Source organism: Trematomus bernacchii, unplaced genomic scaffold, assembly GCF_902827165.1.
Source record: "Trematomus bernacchii unplaced genomic scaffold, fTreBer1.1, whole genome shotgun sequence".
NCBI classification, from domain to species: Eukaryota; Metazoa; Chordata; class Actinopteri; order Perciformes; family Nototheniidae; genus Trematomus; species Trematomus bernacchii.
The window spans coordinates 9,451,559-9,468,850 of record NW_022987313.1 but is presented as its reverse complement, the minus strand read 5'-3'; positions in this window follow the sequence as shown (position 1 = coordinate 9,468,850).

Genomic DNA, 17,292 nt, shown 5'->3' with positions numbered 1-17,292 from the left:
CACTAATGTTGAATAATTTCCAATATCATAGCTGGCCGGGGGAAAGTGACAGAGGGACCCATGTGTTAACCTCCAGGGATGATGCCCTAGAAAAAGGCTGCTTTTTTTCCATCAACACTGTAAGCTTTGTGAAATTAGAAATGTGTGTACTCTGACATGTAAAGCAAGCCATTAAAAACATCAGTCTGAAATTCATTTAGAAACCCAACAAATGTAAACACAATTAATTGTGGTGCACTTGAGCCTCAAGGATATTGCAATACATGTGGGCTACAGTGCATATACCTAATGTTTCCATACATTAAGAGCAACTTATGACTCTTCAAAAGTCCTCATTACAGTGTGCAGACTGAGATGATTAATCACCCAGACATCAGTGTACTTGGGGGAATTGGGCCATTGTGAGATACCGATAAGTTAACTAAATCTGCTAAGTCTAATGAACACACTCTCCGAAACTAATTAGGGAAAGATGTGGAACATCCCATTATGTCCCCTTGATAGCGGAGTGTGGGACGCAATAAGAACACAACACATTTAACACACACTCATTTAAACGCTAGGAAGAGCCAGCAACACAATGCCTGTAGGATACAGCAATGCTGATCTACACTAATTCCCTGGATTATTAAACTGAGTTCATTAAGTTCTAACGATGGCCAAAGGACCCTTTGTGGAGAGCAGAGGAAAAGAGAGAAACTGTAGTGGAGTTCGAGGGAAAACAGAGGGAGATACACAATGTGTGAACGTTTTCCGGAGGTGGCTTAAAAACTGTGTGAAGCCATGGTGACATTTTTAATTAACCTTGATGAGTGGAGGAGTGTAACAAGAGATGGGCTGTACAGGAGTTTTCCCAAGAGAAACATATGTGCTAAGCAGTGCCACGTTTTTGGCCTTTATCAACCACATAGGTTTGCTTTGTAATACAGACTAAATCCATTTATCAGCTCCTGGTAAACGCAAAATAGAGAGAGAGAAGAGGCAACGCCTGAAGCTCATACAGGGATAATGAATTTGGGGGCTACATTGCTGCCTCTGGAAGTACGCACAAAGAAACATCAGCTGACATTTCTGGCACTGAATTTCTCAGAATCAGGCAGCACAGTCGAGCCTTAAAGCAGAATTTTGCTTTTGCGTCCAGAACCAAACAAGGCAACTTCTCTCCTTGTCGTAATAGCTCCCAACTTGGTTAAGCCACAGGAATATGTATTTGGCAGGATACAAAGAAGCTTGTAACAATAACACACCCCTTATTTAGGTTGTTTTTTGTATATTGTCAGAATAGGAACTGTTTGTTCCTGCGACTTGTTAGACACAGTATACTAGACATCATGATTTTTCACGTTCTTGTAATTGCTCCTCAAGGTGCAATTGAGTGGAAAGCGGTGGCGGAATAAACAAAGAATCAGCTCTAAATGTTGCAAATGCACTTTTGGACATCTGAGTTGTATTGAAGAAAACATCACAAGATCTGGTTTCATGTGTAATGTCGTTTTAAGCCAAGAAGTTGTACATCATGAAGCTGCCAAGTTATATTATGGCATTTGATGTAAAATGCCAAGAATTCAAGGCTAACAAATCAAATCAGGTTTTATTTATATAGCACATTTAAAAGCGATTTTTGGTCGAGCCAAAGTGCTGTACATGTAATAAAAACACATTACTACAAATCACAATAAACGACAATAAATTACAACAGATATATCTTAAAAACAAAATAAAAATAAAACACACGGAAAAGTCAGGAGTCGCAAAGACAGACTGCAGAAGAGGAAGATTTGTTGATGAAAAAGAGAAAGCAGGCTGAGAAAGAAGAAGAGCAGAGGTTGCCATTCTGGAGAAACCAAAGCATTGAACTATCTGCAGAACCTTCTGAAACAACACAGCCAAGATGAAGGAAAGTGAAGCAAAGCAGTGCACTAAAAGAGCATTTACAGAGCGAGGAAGAAGTAGGAGTTAGTTAACCCACAGTGAGAATTCCTGATAAAGCTGAGTAACACTGAGAAAATCAAGCACTTGACTAAGCCGATCTCTATCTGAACCCACTTAACTCAACATCTCTTTCTGTTTCAGCTGAGCAGTGCGTCACAGTTGGACTCCTCTACCTGTCTTATGGGAACCACGGTCTGCTGCTTACACAAACACAGAAACAGCACTCTGTGAAAGGAGAAATGGTCTTTGATGCTATGCTTGTGTGTTTACAACTGTGTGTGTTACTGTTTGCAGGATCCTCAATAAAGGTCTTTATTTGACTAGGACATATTAAGATGCTGCAAAACGATTTAAGTGCAGTTATTCTAATTTCTAATAAGAAATGTAGAAAAGATAAAAATGACTATTATTACACCTGCAGGAAGCCAGGCTAGTGCATGTGTAACACATTGAATGCTACTTTAACACAAATAAATGAAAATCAAATATGTACTCTCCTTTTAGCACCGTATTTTGTGCTAAACCAACTCCTGATAGGAATATCTAGCTTACTTCCTGTGTCTTTCTGCCGTGTGGTGCTAAGCAGGTTGTTTATATGAGGTTTTAAGAGCTTTTCCCAGTCAAGTGATGAACCCAGGACAGATAAAGCCTCACCAGCAGCAGGGATTTGAGCTGAACACTAAATTGCTATCATACTCACAATGACATGCCTGTTACGTAATAAGCACATAACACAAAGTACAGCTGCTAATGCCATTAGTTTTACAGACCTGAGACGACGCAGATAAAAAGTCAGTAGGATCAATCCTATACTGTATAGGGAGTAAGAATGTATGCTCTGAATTCAATCAAAATCCATCCAATGGTTGTTGACATATTTCCATTAAGTTAAAAGCTGGTTCATGTCTTTTCTGGGATTTTGCATTTCCAATAAATTACATAAGCTTGTAGAGTGTTTATTTCACTCAAGCAAAGTTATCAAAGGTACAATAAAGCCTTTGAATTAATTTCTGCTCTCATGCTTCTTGCTCTGGCAGTACTTGATTGTTTTTTTTAAGGTAAGCCCTCCTCAGCTACTGCCACGTGTTTATAGACCAGCCTGTACACAGTATGTTTGCACAGTGTATATCCAAACAGTCATAGTTTGCTTCAATATGTGAGTTCCAGCAGGAGCAGATTCATTGCGCATTTGAAGTAGACAGAAAATAAAAACTGGGATCAAATGCAATAACTGGAGCCAATGTTTTTACATTAATACATTGTTCTTCTCGTGATAGCACATCAAATGGATCATCTGCAATAACTGCTGCATGTCCACTAAAATGGGCCCCTATAAAATGTGAAAATATAAATGACATGTTATACTATGCTATTAGTGAAAGGATACACAATGACAGGGATCTGTGTATCGTATCCTGTTACGTCTCCCTGATGGATTCATTTTTTAATCAGGCCTTAGTTTGGAGTGGGACAATATTTCCAGGCTTTTGATTTACATTGTGTCCGAGGAACCTTACTGATATGTACTGCAGCACATGGTGTGTTAATGATACAATCAAATCAAGCTCACATTTCAGGGCTTTCTAACACAATCACTCTGCTGAGTTGTGGTAATTTGTTAAATGGAGCTTGAGTTTGCCTCAGCAGTGCATGTAAAATGATACGTTGTTCTTTGCAGCAATGACACAGAGGGAGTGTGAGACTGTCCATTTACTCACAGCGTCAGTCACACACCTCTCCATCACGGATGAATGAAATAGCCGCAGGGCTTTAATGAAGGCCAGCGGGCTGTTCCAGAGTCTGCTAGTTGCTAGTTGGTCTACCACCCTCAAATGACCCAGGAGATAAGGTGAAGTCCACGTGTCCAGCACAGACTACCTAAAATGCCTGGAGGCGGGTACACTGACATTATGTACTTGGCACATCATAACGACACAAAACCATTGATATCACTTACTGCTCAGAGGTGATACATCACTGAAAGGTCAGAAGCAGAGATAGTTATATCTTTCCTTCCCCAAGTCAATTCAATATTCTCTTTGAAGGTCAGATCTCAAGGCGAAAAAGAGAAGCTGTATGGTCACTGCATGATGGAAAAATAAGATCATAATGCGGCACTGTTTGTGCATCGATGTTATTGCAGATTTGTTTGACAGTGTATTCCATTCTCAATGAGGTACATGAGCAAAACTACTTACTACTTACAACTGCTCGCTGTTTAGGAGAGCGAAGGGGAGTTATATCTTGTATAAACCAGTTAAAGGAATGGTTCCACATTTTTAGTTAGATAGGAAGATCTATACCACTCTCATTTGTATGGTAAATACTGTCCATGTATACAGTCTATGTTCAGGTTCACGGACAATGCAGATTTTTGGATTAGCAGGAGTATGGACAGGGGAGTTACTGCCAAAATAGCAGCGGCTGAAACCTGAACTTCATAAGGGCTCTTGAGAAAACTATGGGTGCATCGTTGAGTCAACATCTATTGTCCCAATACAAAGTATGTCCAATGCATGATGTCAAAATGCCAGGATGTCCTACTGCAATCTGACAACCCTTTGTAAACAGATATACTGTATGAGCAAGATAATCAAGTTCAAGGTGCAATGTTATGACAAAACAGGGCATACTTTGTACAGTATACTGTGTAAGTGTATGTGCAAAACATACTTAAAATAAAAAAGATAAGCCATTGTGTTTGGTATCACTCAAAACTAGACAATTCCAAGCTTTCTGTTCATTCTACTTCCCGAAAAACACAAAGGCTGTTATTCACAGGGAAACAAGCAGTCAGACTTCACATTGTATAGCATATCTATTTTTTCCCCAATATGATATTCATACTAAACATAGCAGATCATAGTTGCTCATTGTTCTCCTATCAAGTCTGGGGGGAATGTAAGTCACATTAAGAATAAATACATTCAGTTGCATCATTATCCACGGGATCTTGTAGGTTTAAGTTGTTATGAAAAACAAGTCTAATAGACACCGAACATTCTCCTTTAACATCATGATTACCTACATTAACAAAATGTCATGTTGCATTTCTTTGCTAAACTCCAACCAATATTGTTTTAATGTCATCATCGTGAATCACCTTGCTGATCCCTGGAGTCAGTTAATGTGATTGGCACAAGTTAATTTGGGTCAACTTGAGAGAAGTTCAAAACATCGCAAACAACTCTCCGCCATCTGTCTGCAGCCCCCCCACAGGGAGCGGCCAAATGCTCAGATGAATGCGATTTGATGCTTTTCTCTGTGCAGGCATCCCTGGAGAAAGACCATTTGCTTCAGAAGATAACGGGAACAGATATATGGTCCTCCTGCTTTGTTTTTCCAAACTTAAAATGAAAGAATGCTTCATCAACAGATTAAACAGAGACATACCTGTACTGCTCATCAGTCATTTATGTGAAATTGCTGCAGTGAGGTAATGACCGTACCAGCTGCTTGCAAGGTCTAATCTTTCAATCGACCCACAAGGTCCAGAAATAAGACTGACTCCTGACCTTCCTGGTGCCAAGTGCATGAGAGGAGGAAGCCTGCAGATAATATGAGTCGACAGCTCAGACCTCTGCAGCCACTACTCTTCATTTATACATCACATCGCCTGGGAACCTCTCTCCTGGCATGTCATAAAGCCTCAAACTCTCACGCCCCTGTGGAATCAGCGAGCGGGGCAATGTGCTGCACAAATTGAGGGACAGATAATATTGTCTCCTGAAGTTTTGGCTATTATGATGAGAATAGATATGTGGGCGAGAGCAAACTTCTCACTCCCACTAGTACATTTCCTATATCCGCAGCACTTTTCTTATTGTTGCATGGTACAAAAGCCTGCTGTCCACAACTATTTATATGTGTGACTTTGGACTTAAGCACTGCAAGCTGTGTTGCAATTACTTGCAAAAGTTCCTCACACTTAAAAGTGGAGTGGGAAGTGGACAGGGAGAGATGAAAACAGAAATAATGAGCAAAAACAAGGTCACAACGCAGCCGCCACAGTTCACATTATAATTTTTTATTCAGCACTGTACTGTATATTCACTTTTAATATGTTTCACATAAAGATAGTTTTACAATTTATAAACCTAATGTATCTAATACACTTAAAGAATAACAGGGTATGTTTTTAAACTTGCTTCATGTTATCATTTGAGATAACAGATAACAAATATATTCAAGGGTAAGAATCTACTGTTAAAAGGTTTTGCTCTCATTTTGTATCCCTTATAGTTGGTCTGAGATCAGCTGTTTGGTTCCTGGTGCAAACAAACAAACGGTCATTAATATTTGTGAATATACAGCTAGTCATACTCTGTAAGAGTTGTCCTCTTGCAAATTCCGTTTATTATTTCACACATAAACACTGTTTTAGAAAAGCAACAAATTGTTTCTCAAAAAAATGAAACACTTTTGCTGAACTTGTGTCTCCTCCCTTCACGTCTGTCTCTGAGATTTCCTGTTTCTCACTCATTTGCTTGCCAACAAAACTTGGCGAACAAGCCTGCAGTTACAGGAACCTTTAAATGGAGCTAAGGCATTTAGTAGCTTTAATTTTATTATTATTAGCACTCTTCCATTACAATCTGCACAGGTATACAAACATACACACACACACATTGTGTCTAGTATAGAACATATATAAAAATGCCCAACCCTAATGAGTTAACTGTACTCATCCTATAGCCCATGTCTCCCTCCTTCTCTCCTCGGCCTCATACTTGTAACCATGGTTGCCTTAGGTGTCAAACTATTTTAAGAAACTGTCATCCCTTATCATCTCTACACACACACACACGAACACACACACACCTTTTAGGAGGAAGCAACTCTAACTGTCATGTAGATAGTTTCAGTTATTAAATGTTTAACTTGTGATAAGCTCTTTTAATCACATGCAGATTAAATATGGCAGTTTGTCGTTCACAGTGGGTCAGTCTGTCGCTCCTCCACGGACTGAAATATATCAACTATGGATTGCCCTGAATTCTGGTACAGATATGTTTCCCTTAGGATGAAACATAATGTCTAATGGGATCCCCTGACTGTTCCTCTAGTGCTACTAGCATGGCAAGGCAAATCAACATCTACTGGATGGATTTGCACACATTTCGGTGTCCCCAGAGGATGACGCGCAGTTACTTTGGTTCCTCTAGTCTAGTGCCACTAAGGCTGACACTTTCAAATGTCTTGAAAACGTTTAAATAGATTACCATGAAAGTTGATATGCACATGCATGTCTCTCCAGATAAAATGTTATAACATTGGCGATCCCTTAACTTGTCATGTAAACATGCGAAGAAGCCTAATTAACTTCTTCGCAACTAACTGTTCCAACTAAATACAGTCGTGCCAAATGAATGACATTTAATGCCAAGAAATGTTAGCTTGCTGACACATTGAACTGAGATAGTAAACATACCAGCTAAACATGACAGCATTATTTAGTGGGAATGCTGACACAGCATTCCAACTATCTGTTATGCTACGCACAAAATTCTTTAGTTTTCCGCCGGGTTATTTTGCGCTGCTTCTTCTCCCACATTGAACATCGCAGAAACTCCGTTCAAACATCAAAACGTTCAGCTCGGTCGGGAATCGATGGCTATTACTTTTATCATTCATAACTTTCATAATTCCAGAGATACATCCCATAATACATCCCATTTTTAACATGGAAGTCAATGGAGAACTCTTCAGACTTCAACAATCTTCATGCAACTTCAACTGCTAACTGCTCCTTCTTCAACTGCTCACTGCTCCTTCATACTTTCACTCAGAAACCTCATTCCAACTTTAAAATGTCACACATCTTTCTGACATTATTCGTGTAACACAACTTTTAAATCTGATTCTTACTTTTACAGATATTAAACATTGTTCAGACCTTGGTAAAGAGGCCTTCTTCAGATTTTAGAGTGGAGGACAGATTTAATTTTGCCTTCATATTTTCTTTTAAACCTGCCATAATTCCCAAACCCTACATTCCTGAGACATAATTTTTCATGAGAAATGTAGGAAAACATCTCGTAGCTTGAAAGATAAAAAAAAATTAAGCAAAATAATTAAACAAAATGCCTCTTGAGGGCATGAAGTGACAAAAACGTTCAACATGTCTCCATTAAAACCCATTGTAAATTCAGCCTCACCTTTCCCCACCACAGCAGCCGCACACCTTTAGTTAATCTGCCAAAAAGGCCACATTATTAACCGGAAAGTACACAAAAAGTACACTTCAGATGCTCAAGTTCCTTGACATGCTTCACGCTTTGAAATGTCACCGATATCTGTTACGGTTCTTCAACAAAACGTTCACATGTAACAGGTTTATCTCTCATTCAGAACAATGGAAATGCTATCCTCTCACTAATCACCATGGAAACCTTTGATCTCTGGACACGTCGTTAGCTCAAATATAAACACCTGTGTCATGGAACACAATGATGTCATAACTCCAATTTACATAATTAGAGCAGCAGACTAATGACGTGGTCACTAGAGTTTAACACACTGTCTCAGCCTATTATTTTCCATCTGATGGAGACTTCATACTGACTTCAACATGTTCCACATATTTTAGACATTATTGGTGACGTATGCTTTTAGTTCTAAAGTTTTCAGTTCAAATATTCTGCTGCTTTTTCATGCATTTAGACTTTTATTTTCTTGTTCTTATTTCACATTCAAGTCCCCTCTATTCATGAACCCTTTAAAGTACTCAGTCACACCACTTATATACCAGGTGCAACTGTTGCTATGTCAGTTAATCTTTCAAATACAAGGTTGCTTGTTTGATTCAAGCTCTTGTAGTCAATATGTCAAGGTATTTATCCCTAACATTTTATCAGCTAACTAATGACACACACTCAGAGGATGTTTATATACGTTTTAAGTATTGCACATCTTTAAACATGACTCTTATAAATCACTTTTAAAACCAGCGATGCACTAAAGTGTCAGATTTTCTAAAATAGAAACTTCAATGTTCACATCTTTCTAAATGATTCTACTTTTCAATGACCTACAAATAATCCTAATAATAATCCCATTTTCAATCTTCCAACTGTTCATATTTTTTGGTCAATTAACAAACCTGTTACAAATGTGTTGTTCAACACATTTGAGCCTTTGCCACATTTATTTGAATTATTTATATAATTCCTACATAATGGGAAGCTTCCCACTCTATGTTATGTAAATACAAGTCTGGAAACCTTTGATCTCTGGACACGTCGTTAGCTCAAATATAAACACCTGTGTCATGGAACACGATGATGTCATAATTCCAACTGACATGCTCAGAGCAACAGACTTCAGATAATGGTTAACGGTCCTGCCCTCAACAGCTCTATGTCAATTATGGGGTGTCATCATATGCCGTTTCCATGGATGCGTATCCCTCGCCATAAAAGACGATGTCGCTATAACTCCTATGAAAATGTTCAAAAAGTGCTCAAACTTCACATGTGTGCTAACAGTCCAGCCGTGAAGACATCTACGGGACAGTTTTGAGATTTCTTCAAATGCCGTTGCCATGGCAACACAATGCTCGCCATGAAACACGGTTTTCTCATAACTTCAGTGAAAATGCTCCAAACGGCCAAAAACTTCACAGGTTTGGTAACGATGCAGCCATCAACGCATCTAAGCATATTATGGGATGTCATCAAATGCCGTTGGCATGGCGACATATCATTCGCCATCAAGTTAGTTCAAAAGTTTGCAGTTCAAATATTCTGCTGCTTTTCCAAGCCTTTTTACTTTATTTTCTTCTCTCATCACACATTCAAGCCCCCAGTGTTCACGTATCATTTCAATCTAAATTATTCACTTTCTTCTTACACATTACATTTCAGCATAGCAGTTTAGCGTCAGCTTTTCAGCATAAAGCATTCCCACTAGCAATTTCTTCAGGAATTGCATTCTCTAGTTACTGTTAGCATGCTGTTGTTAGCATTTTGCTCAAATTAGGAGAGTAGCCTACAGCTTCAGAAGAGCCTCAGAGCTGCTAGCATATAGCTGTAGTCTTGATTAATCTCGAATGCCAAAACAGATGTTGGAAGACTTAAAAACAGGATCAAATCAAACTAGCAAACGGCAAACAAATGTTCCCCAACAATTTCAGTTAGCACCTTTCAACCCAGTCTCACCCATTTAGAGGGAAGATATGATTGGTCTATTGTACTGTCATTTGACATTACTCTCTCGTTCAGTTACTATAGCGGGCCCTCTCTGAATTTACAGCAGTAACTCGCAGAGACGGCTAAAGGAGCTTCTTTCATTTAATCCATCACATTCAAACATTCAAAACTGAATAGGCAGATTCGAAGGATTTATTTCTTTGGAAATGTTATTTTAAATACAATTAATTCAAGTTATTTTGGTAAAACTAATAATAAATATAACAAAAAACATATATTTTTTAAATATATAAAAAAAAAAATGTAAATATTATTTTGTAGAATATCAGCCGAATTAATGTTGATACTGCAAGGAGACGTATTGTGTGAAGAGAAATTGAAGATGTTGTTCAATTGCTGATATATTTATGATCCACGTCACAAATTCAGTTTCGGTGGCAGTTCTTCCAGTTTGTCTAGAAGTCTTCTCAGGGCTCTATAAATAAATAACTACGGCAGATGTGTAATATGTAATGCAGCCGAACCGTGTACTACAATGCATTTATGTGATGACTTCCAAAGAGAAAAGCAAGCACATTCGGAATAAAGTATTTTTTTGTTTTGTTTTATTGTTTCGGATTTCATATCGCATAAACACCATATCCCAACGTGCATTGCGGCTAAACAATCCAATCACCGAGCTTCAACCATAGCTGAGGATCTTGGGTAATCAGTTCAGTGGGTGTGTATCTGTTTCCGGTTATTTTATTTTTAAATTCAGTTCCTGAGGAATGGCAAAAAAGCCAGAGATTATGGAATTAAACAAATAAATAAAAACAAGGATAATTGTGTGTTATTGTTGAGTAAATAACAGTGTGTTATTTAGAAAAGAATAACAAATTAGAAGGAAAAAAAGAAAAATACAGATTTCAGTATTCTGAGGCTCTGAGCCACATTTCTTTTCCTCACGGACGGCAAAAAAAGTCCGACATTATACGTTTTAAAAACAATAATCTTGGCTTGATATTGAGTAAGAACATGTTTTTATGAACCCCACAACTTTCCCCGACCGGACAAAAAGACGTGGTGCAGGCACGAAACATACTACCAATAGAAATACATTGCTTTTAAAATCGTTCTGTAAAAAAAAGGGGAAAATCGTGTTGGTGAACACAAATCAAGAGATTAAATGTCGTGACTATAACACGAAATGCCGTGAGACTGGGTTGCACCTTTATATATACAGTCTATGGTTAGCACCAAAGAAAAACATTATCCGACTAAGACGACTTGACATTCTGAACCTGAGCAGTCTCATCTTTACTCAATTTCAGTCCTTGAATGAAGGAAACCCTTGAGGAATCCAGATATCAATAAAACAATATCAGAATCGCACTTTATTGTTTCCATTTCTAGCTAGGCATGTGGAGTTCTACGCAAAACCTTCTAACTGACAGTTTTCAGTGCCCTAGTTAAATAGCTCGTCCACCTTTGACTCAATGTCAAGTGAGAAATAGGTCATTATGAAATGAATGGAAGATTAAAAAGGACCTGATTAAATCTCCATCCGAACCATCACTCATCATAATGAGAACTGCAATAAAATATGGATATGCCACTAAAATATGTATACTTCCAGCTCTCCCCCGTGTTAAAATGATTCAACATCTGGGTCCAGCATCTCTAGAGTCCCACTTAGATTGTTTTCAATCTCTTAAAACATGTTTGTGGGTGCATAGGCCAATATTTTTGTGAATCTACGAATGTTCTGTTTAAAATACATACTAATGTGAAAAAAGCAACACCTATTCTGTGGTTATGCATGCTCTAATTGTGGTTGTGATGTTCTCATTACATCCTGCATCCCATTTCTCTCTTGATGTTGAAAATTAACAACTGACAAATTGACAGTGGCTGGGACGACTCTAGTCTTGAACTCATGAAAAAGAAAAAATCAACAAATACTGCATTTCAGATGAATTATACATAGCGACACATCTATTATTCAGCTTAACAAGGGAAAGCAATGTCAATGTTGCCAAGCATTATGCATAGTCAGATCCACAGAGAATCTTTCTTATCCATCCTCACAATTGACACATCTTCTCATTGTTCAGCAACTGTTTTAATGTCTTGTTGATCTTATTGATTGCTTTACATTAACTGAATTATTATGTTGTGTAAGAGAGCAGGGAATATTGCTGTCATGAAATAAGACAACCTAATGACCCAGTTGGGATGAGCTACACGAGCAACTGCCTTTCAGGAGGATCACCCAGGATAGATGACCAAACTAATAAAGCAGAGCAGACTTGGACCAGAGTGCTCGAACGGATGAGCAGTTACAGAAATCTTTCTTCATCTTAGATCCCGATGATTACTCGTCTCCCAGGGGTTACAACATGCGATTATTGATTCTATTTAAAAGGCTGTCCAAGTCAACACATATCCTGTGGAGCAGTTGTGAGCAGCCATTGACACAGAAAACGATCGAGGGGCAGAGCATCATAGATCGTGTAATTATATCCGGATTGGCCCTTCACTGTGGAACATTTTGCATCTCTCTGTGGGTCTATCAGAGGCTTTAGCAAATGAGAGGAAGGATTACGCACACAAACAAGTAGTCCTTCCTGACCTTTTGACACCCGCAGGAATCCCAGGGTGTCCTTTATTGTTTATTAGGCACAGCATCACCCTGACTGTGACAGTGTGCACTGAAAATAGCTTTTTAAATAAGGGCCAACACGGGAGCATGCCAAACCTCAGATAATAAAGCAACCTGAAATTACAGCTCAGAGAAGGACATTAAAGGAGGAACATTAGGGAACGTGTGGCTATTGATTCAAATCAGATGGGGAAGCAGAACAGGAGTTTTACAGCGCATACATAATGCAAGCTTCATGAAATAAAATAATTCGTTTTACAGTTTTTTGTTTCGGCAGAATGTGGTTTGCAAATATATTACTCTGCAGAGGATTATCTATCTACTCCAATCTTCACATCAGCATTTTTGTTTATTATCAACGCATGAAATTATGTTGTGCTCAACAAAAACTGATAAACAACTTTTGTACTGGACTTAATGCCACAGCAGCTAGATGCACAAAGGTATTGGAATTTTTTTTTTTGTACAAATAAACCACATTCTCTGAGGCAGCACTGCAATAGGGCTGGAGAGCTTAGCAAGCAAAACTGAGATAAACTGCTCTGGACTCATAGACTATTCAAACGCGTATTTACCTTTTTACACACAGAGTTAAGTCAGATTTGGATAAGCAGTTAAGCAATTGTTATCCATTGATTACAAAAACATTTAATCTTTTCTGGATACCTTTTGGACCCTTAAAAAAACCACATTTTAAATATTGAGGGATGCTGTTCTTTTGTGTAAGATTATTTTTGCTGCTAGGAGGACTTGGCTCTTACAAGAGGAGCACTAAATCCAAAGTTTCATCTTCCATGTTAAATAAATCAAAAAATCAAAATGTAATAAAGTAAATCTTGACAATGTAGAAATCATGTCCTTTCAATTTTTTTAAATGTTAATGTGGCTGACAGTTATTTCTCTTATTCCAATCACATAATCCTAATTACATGTAATTCATTACTACCCGACCCTATTCAGACATGCTGCAAACACACAGCGACACAAGCATCCATGTGGGGTCACTAAATGTTTTTTGGAGGCGGTGGTGGGGAGTACCGGTGACAGGTGCAGTCTCCAGTTAACTGACATGATGCAGAGAGACGGGGCCATGAGTCACCGCGGCCCACAGCGAGCTCCTTTGCTTAACCTGCTGCCGCTCATATAGGATTACCTATTAATAACCCTTCCACAGCATTCCCAAATCTACAGAGGGAAGGAGAAATCTGCCTTTGTCTGTTTTGCTCACGAGCATATTGAAGGCACAACGCTAAATCCTGCTGGTTAATAGATGCTCTGATGGTTTAGTAGATATTGTTAAAGCAGAGAGCTCCAACATATGCAGGCAGGCACATCAGGGACTGCGGCTCTGGCAGGGTTCGGCACACTTAATTGTTAATTCCTTCTTATTTTTTGACTGATGGGAAGGACTGTGAATAAAACCCTATCCCTGAAAGTAGCTCAGCAGCAGTCATGGCTGGCTGACTCATCACCTGGTATACCTGCATACATTCTCCACAGGATTAACTCATTAGCACTATTATCGTTTCAAATGGTAGTCCTCGGTATTATTTCTTTAAAAAAATCCTCAATCCCCTTAAGGAGGGACACAGTATCAAATAAATAACAAAAACAACGTCCACAGCTAGTATTTTATGTTTAATATTGTGTTTTTACAGCTAGGACTTCTGGCTCAGCATCCCTACATTAGAGGGAATCCATCATATTAATGATCCCGGGGCCACTTCATTATTCACACAGAAGCCGCTCGGCTGTCCAAATAAATTATCATTGGTGTTCCATTAATGGAAGTTTTCAAATCTCGCCGTGGAGGATGCCATTAATCTGCACACAGTGTTTCTCCAGAGTGGAACGATCTTTGCAGATGAGAAGCTCCCCACTGTCCTCATTCCCTTTCCTTCTGTGGGAGGAAGCCTAATTATGACTGACGTTAACTACTGAGGCTCCAGCCTGGATGGTGTCCCAAGTTGCACACATTGCATTTGCTTTGCACTGCTAAAGAGATATGTGTTTAGGGTAGAGCTTCAAAGTGGTGTCTGGAACTGTAGATGACGACCTCTCCCCTCCTGATGGAGCGCTTCCAGCTAATTCGATACATATTGCATTTGTGTGTTAGATAATTGCAAAGCCAAAAAGCCTCTGCTGCTCCCTCGGGACTCCCCCGCACATCCATCCCCCAGCAGCCCGGCACACAGACGTGCATGGGCCCACTTCCAGACTTGTGCTGTTAATATTCTGATTGGACATTTGTGGAAGAACCTTGAAGAGTCACTCACTGTGCAACTTTCTAACACTAATGAAATTGCTTCTCATAATGTTGGCATTCACCGACTATTATGATTTTCATTATGACAGCCTACTGTAGGAGTCAAACTCATTTTCATTTTCCCTGGATGTAAAAGGGCAATACATCCATTTCCTTTAATGCTGTGCATACCAACTCACTATCAAACCTTAGCAAATAACTAAAGTCAAGCTCTGTAATACAGCTCGCTGGGTTTAATTTAGGAGCCTGATAGCAGTGTTTACGGTAAACAAAAGGAGCTTTATGAAAGAGCTTTAGTTGTTTTGGTCGGGTCTTAAGCTCAATTCACTCTTTTCCCAAAATAAATCCACTGCCTGAAACCATTGATCTGTCATTTATTTTCCCACCTACATCTACTTAATCACCAACTGTACTGTAATTTACATACTCTGCACAGGACATGACTCAGTCATCCGCTTGCTAGCCAGCTCATCAGTGAATATGAGGCAAATGTAGCTGTGGCCTTCTTTCCTACTGTGAGTGTTCAGTTGGAGGCAGGCAGCATGCCTCCAGGTCTGAAGGAGCTTTGGTTTCTATTACTGCCAAAAACCTATCCCATATGCTGAGCCTCCTCCTGCTCTTGCACCTGAACCTGGCGTCGCAGGGATTGAAGTCCCACTGTTTTCTGCAAACTGACCTCTTTGGCCAAATAGATGCAACACCTGCTGCCGGCAATGAACACCAGCAGCAGAAAAAATAAGACTTGATTGACTCCTTTGCTGTAAACCCACAAATGTATCAAAATGATGCTGCAAATGTGTACTTCCAAGTATCCACAGTGATTAAAAAGTGTATTTTTGCTCCTGTTTCATCAGTCCCACGGGCTGTTTCAGTGGTCAGAGGTCCTCTGTTGGCATACGCCTCGTTAAAGTGTTTAATCAAACAGGAAATAATGCACAGCACGGCCATGTGGGAAAAGCTGCTTAAATCTCCCCTTTCTTTGCAAAAGCCGCCTAGGCCAGATCAAATGAAGTGGTTTGATACCTTCTCTGCCAATCGGATTAGGGTGATTAATTCCCAAAAGTGTTCAAATGATTAAAGCCGGTTAATGGGCCTGAGGAAAGTTCATGGTGTCAAGAGTTGGCTTCAATACCAAACATGGAGGAGGAGAGTCAATCAGTGGTAATAACTGTAAAAACATCCACTCCACTTTTGTTTTGTTCTTTGTCCATCACAATCAGCTTTGATGATCTTTTTTGTTTAAAAAAATTACAAGGCTCCGTGGGGAAAAGGCTTGACAAATTGTGCATCTGCTATGTAGTGACACCGTGCCTAAATATAGAGTGGGAAATGGAGCAGAAGAAAGGGACACAGTGTGGACCATAAATATTCACTGTGAATCTACACAAGTCTGGACCAAGAAGACATCTTTACTTTTCACAAATGATGCTTAATGTGGCACCACTGAGCTTGACTGGGTTTACCTTCATGGTCCGACATTTTAAGTTTGAATGTATTTGCAGATGTTCCTTTGCTATTTTGACAAATATCCTCATTAAAATACGTTGCTCTGAATACCGAGTATATATATAATATAGAGTAATGGATAAACGTTGACAGATTCTGGCCCCCTCCTCAGCCCCTCTTCTAATATACTCGTCTCCTGAGGGAGAGGTATCCATCAACAGGGACGGACGGGATGTTATGCCATGTCGCCTCGTGCATGTGAACACAAGGTGACTCTTGGAGGGACCATCTCATGTGTGCCCAGTCTTATAAATGCGGCTCCATGTTTCCTCCATAAAGTGTTCATCAGCGCCTTAATGCATCTCCCAGTGAAAGTGACAGAGCCTGGGCTTGCACATTATTAACTCCAGACATTTTTATGAGCCTGTGGAACAGAGTGCTCCTTCTGAATAAGATATGTGTCCAGTGTTCAGTGGCCATATATCAATCTTTTAGTTTTGGCCAAAGACTTACAGCCTCTGATAAGTTTTAGTGTGTTTTTACATGAGTCTAAACCACAGAGCCCATAAATACTGTTATGTCATTATTATTCCAGTGGGATCAAAACAAATTAGGCTTAGTTTTGCAGTGTTAAATCCATCATGTCAGCCATTTGCTCACATGTGAAATACATCCATATTAATGTTATGTAAACAGTGTTTACAATGATAAATGGAGACATGGAATCATAAGCAGCTTAGAAGAGAGGAGCTAAGGCACCACCAAATTGGCAGGCTCGTGATAAATGCATGGGATTTGTCTAAAATATTAATCAAATATAAATGTGCAATGAATTTATTAGTGGCTTCTATATT